The sequence below is a fragment of the Sander vitreus genome, chromosome 23 (assembly GCF_031162955.1).
Source record: "Sander vitreus isolate 19-12246 chromosome 23, sanVit1, whole genome shotgun sequence".
Taxonomy (NCBI): domain Eukaryota; kingdom Metazoa; phylum Chordata; class Actinopteri; order Perciformes; family Percidae; genus Sander; species Sander vitreus.
Window position 1 is genome coordinate 9,518,400 of NC_135877.1, and position 5,228 is coordinate 9,523,627.

The window sequence follows — 5,228 nt, forward strand, 5'->3', positions numbered from 1 at the left end:
TACATGATGTAAGTACGCACCTGACATTTAGTTCCGTTTGTTACGCCAAGTGAAAATAACTCCATAACGTTGATGGTTGACTTTTAGTTTCAAACTGGACACGAAAACCAGTCTCCTGGGTCAAAGACCTGTGTTTGTTTGACCCACCCAACCCTAAACGCCATTCCTCGGTCTTAATACGTTACATGACTTCCTGCTTTGCTCCCATCATAACTCCTATGGCCACTAGAGGGTACCGCCTCACGTAAATATGTAAAAATTTGTAATTTATAGCTGCTTGTAAAAACGCCTTATTTCGTTGTTTCTCTGGGGTGGATCCTGTCCAAGAGACTCTTGACATAGCCTTATGGAAGGATGCTGCTCAGAAAATAAGTTGAATAATCACTCTCATGTTAGTTCCTGGGAGGAAAGCTTATGAGAAATTAACTGAAGGCTAACTAAAGGTAGATGTAATCAGTATAGAGTCCCTTTAATAACGTATTTATAACCAGATAATGTCATTTAAACACCTTTACCAGGTTGTCTTATTTAAAGGAATAGTTTGACTCTTATGTTTAGCTTTCTTGCCGAGAGTTAGAGAAGATCCAAACCTCTTATGGTTGTATGTTAAATATACTTAGCTTAGCTTTAAGACTGGAATCAGGGGGAAACAGCTAGCCTAACTCTCTCCAAAGGTAACAAAATCTGCCTATTGTACCAGCACCTCTAAAGCTACATTTTATTTATCATTTCTATAATCCGCACCAAACCAAAACTTAAAAACAACTTATTGGGGTTTGTTTCAATCAATGTGATGGCGCAGTACGAGAGCTACAAGGCAACTGTAACAACCTAATATCAATAGTAATATTGCACCACAGTGCTTTTTTTTTTTTTTAGATTAAAAAAAATGCTGTTTGGTTTCACTCCGGATGAGACAGAGGTTTCAGAAGGCTGCAGGTCAAAGGTTATTGGCTAGACTAGAATCTTGAAATTGAGAGTTTGGTACCAAAGGTGCTTTTTCAGTGAAACACCAAGAGCATGTGCAGTGTGTACCATACGGCAGTCTCATTTCCGCAGGAAGTCTCTGTGGTGAAGGAGACGCTGTGATGGAGAGAGCAGGACCAACAACAGAGGAGAGGAAGTTGTTGGTTCACAGGTGCAGTATGGGGGTTTCCACATCCTTCTGCCCTTTAGTTGAGGAGGCAAATACTGAGAAGAGGCTCACCACAGACAGTGGATTGTTTACGTCAATCATAAGTGAATGGTGTACCACAACAAATTACGAACTAGGAGAAGAAGAAAGACTTGTGGGAAATGGCAAAATGTTGAGAAGTCCCGCAAGATAGCAACAAAAGTAAATGAGAAAGAAAGGAAACGGTGTGTGCACATCATTTAGGTAAGCTTTCAAAGCTGTCTGCTTTGAGATAAACAAACACAGTGGTAGATCACTAGTTCTACACACTGGAAACATCACTTATCACCTCTAAGCAGCTCATCATACACGCTGACACACACACGTGCACAAGCATGCATATTGATCTGACTCAAAACAAGCTGTGCATGACAGTAATAAAGGATGCCTTTAGGCTAAAACAGTTCAGATGCTATCAGTAAGCATGATCAACCACATTTAAATGATTTTATTTAAATGTGTAGCTGAACATAACTACACACTGATATATAGTCTTTGTAATGCTGTTTAAACAGCAGTTGTCTTATCTAGTTATTGTTCGACCTGCAAATCACCAAATTCATTCTTACAGCTGAATGGGGAGTCATTTATCATCCAGGCTGGGATACACAATGCAACTTTTTTTGCTTTTTCGTATCAGTGGTGCCAGTGATCTGTGCTAAATTTGGAACTTTGTACTTTGTTAAAGGGTGTGGTGGTGATTTACAGAGGAATAGTAAAGGCAATGAACCCAAAAGTTAAGTCTCACACACACACACACATAAACAATACAAGTACTCCATACATAAGTGGGAGGAGTTTCTATGGGAGTATTCGCACAGCTGTGTAGACCACAGGTGGGGTTGTGGAAGGAGTGATCCGTACTCTGATTGTACTCTGATTTTGTGTGTGTGTGTGTGTGCGTGTGTGAAAGAAGGAGTGTGCTTTCTAGGGCAGGGTTTGCAGAAATTTGGGGTGCAGGGAGAGCGAGGCAGCTTGCCGGCAGCTGGATATTGTCAGTGGTTCACCAGGGGAGCTTACATGTCAGGGTGAACGGGTCTAAGATGAAATATGCCCAAGGAGACCCTGACTCACTGTGTTTGTTTTGGGGGGGTCCTCAGGGGTTGGCCTGGGGGCTGCCGGTTTAACATACAGATTGGTGTCTCGGATTTATTTTCTTTGAGCTGTGGTGGCCAGTGAGTGTGTAGTCCTCCTACATTTTTCTGTATGAATGTAAGGCATTTCTTGTTCTTTTGAGAGCAATAACAGAGGTGATAACATCTGTTCTTTGAAATATTGTTTTTGCAGAGTGTGTTTGTGGGCGTGAGGAAAGGAGGAGGGGGAGGGGTTGAAAGGCGGGGAGAGGCGGGTGTAAATCGATCCTTTGTTTTCATCGCTGCATATGTGTCTTAGAGGGACTTGTTTTGGGCTCACTGAGGTGACTTTGACACTAGTTCAATGAGAAAGCCACAGCAAGACAAAAGGAATGTCTGAAAAATGAAACATTCTGTAAAAGTAAAGCAAAGATATGTTTGTTGTTTTTTACCACAAAAATGTTCAAATTTCCCCCCACAAAATGCATAAAATGCTGTTTTAAAATGAAACCTGCTCTCCCTTGATATTATATATGATTATTTTCAATGCAACATAATGCAAAACAATAATGATAATATCCTAACACTTATATTAAAAACATACTGTATCTACCAATCATAACTCCAGGAGATTTGTGTCCCGCATCTGTTTCTGCTCCATGCAGCTGAGGTGAAAAGGTGGTGTGCTTCAGCTAATGTGTTTTCGTCCTTATCTACATCTGGGGTACATCTGGTTTGCATCTGGCCCTGGCCTTGTAATATCTGGCTGTGCATGAGCGTGACAATATGTGTGTTTGTGAGAGAACGGGAAGGAGAGGGCACAGAATTTATTTGTGAGTTTGGATGTGGCTGGATGGGAGGATCATTGAATGAGTCAGCGAGCAAATTACTGTTGAAAAGAGAGACGCACGTGTGTGTTACCTGGCTTGCAACGAATAATCTTAGTGTTGCTGTCTTCAATTGTAAGTTAAATTTTTTTTAAACTAGTAATGCAATCTGTTCAACACCTTTGACAATCAGAAAAGAAACATGCATGACTTAGCAGCCAGCCTTATCTGTTTGACATATGTGGGTGGAAACCTCTTTAAATCTGTCTTGCTTGTGGAAAGAGTCCATTGTGGATGACACCCTTTTCAAAAGTCATTGATGAAAGTGTAGAACGCATCATTAAAAACAAAGTGGGATCATGGAGATACCAGGTTATACCATTTGCCAAATTTCTGACAGTAGAAAAAGCTTGAGCAGAGCCCTCCACAAGATGAGACATCTTTTTGAAAAGAGGGACAAAGGGGGTGATATTTGGAGTCCCTGTGTTAGGGGTCCATGGTATTATTGGTAACAGGGCCAGCTGGGCTTAGTTACTATCACATGCTGTGGTGTGTGCAGTGATTTTTAACAGAAAGCCTGCATTACATTAGATGTGAGGTTTTAGAAATGGGCATTCAGGAGGCAGGCAAGGTCTAATCAAAGACACTATTGAGTTGCATTATGGGACATGTAGGATAATGTGTTTTTCTCCAACCCATACGACCACATTAGGTCGATTGTTATACCCTCTAGTACGACCCGCAGGAGCTTTTCCTGAATAAGCGGTCCTACCGGTGGCAGGGAGATCAACACTTTCTCATACGGTTTTAAACATGTGGTTACCAATGTGAGTCAGTCACACCAAAACTACTTGGTTAGATTAAGGAAAAGATTGTGTTTTGGCTTGAAATCAGTACATTTGTTATGCTACCGCACTTCTGTACGTAAGTACATGATGTAAGTACGCACCTGACATTTAGTTCCGTTTGTTACGCCAAGTGAAAATAACTCCTCCTATGGCCACTAGAGGGTACCGCCTCACGTAAATATGTAAAAATTTGTAATTTATAGCTGCTTGTAAAAACGCCTTATTTCGTTGTTTCTCTGGGGTGGATCCTGTCCAAGAGACTCAAAAGACAGGATATGTCAGCCTCTGTGGCTTCGATTTCGACCATTCTTTCTATAATCTGTCGCTTGTGAGTCCCTGAACTTTATGGAAGTGCAATACAAAATAAGTTTACACCTTCAAAGTTGGAAAAGTCATGTTATTTCACACTGTATATTTTGTAGCCTACTGTGTTTACACTGGGTGAAATATTCAAACTCCAGAGTCCATATTTATCACGACTGCACTTCTCCATCAAATATAAATTTTCTTGATGTCTTATTGATGATGAGTATCATTTTTAGACATTTTTCCAAATTTAGTCTAACATATGTGGCATGTTTGGAAACTATGAGATCTCCACCAGTAGTTAAAATGAACAACTGTTATGTTATCCACATCTGTTCTGTTTAGATCTATTTTCCTTTTATGCAAATCCAGTCCAGTGTATTGATACTTTTGGAGTCTTAATTTGAGATTTCAGCACTGTATTTTACATTTAAACAAACTTTGCTTGGTGTACAAATCTTTGTCATGAATACCTCCAGTGATTGTTTTGTTTCAACGATCTTATTCGTACAATAAGATTTGTTTTTCCTCAATCCTTAGATTCCTCAGGACAAGGAGGTGAGTGTCAGTCTGTAATGAGGCCCCTTTGAGAGACCAGAGAGACACAGTTCTTTTGGTCCTGATTGAAGTGAGTGTGTATGGGTAGTTACATATTTGGAGTAGATTCCTTGGAGCTATGATCTGGAACAGTAAGCCTTGAGCGGGGCATGGGTTTGAGAGGCGAATGGGAGTGCCCGGCTTGCCCGCTATACCACTCCAGCTGCTTGCGTACGTGTGTCGTTCACGTGTCATTTTCTTTCTAAGTGTTTTTAAAACTATGTATGAAAGAAGCAGTGACAGCGACAGAGCAAATATGTTTGTGCGAATGTGTGTATGTGTGATACAGGAAGCAACCTGGGGCCCATTCTCAGCTGCAAAGTAGTAGTAGTAATTATGAGTCCGTAGCCTATAGGCGGAGAATGGATTAACTGCAGTGTGTGTATACAAACTTGTGTGTATT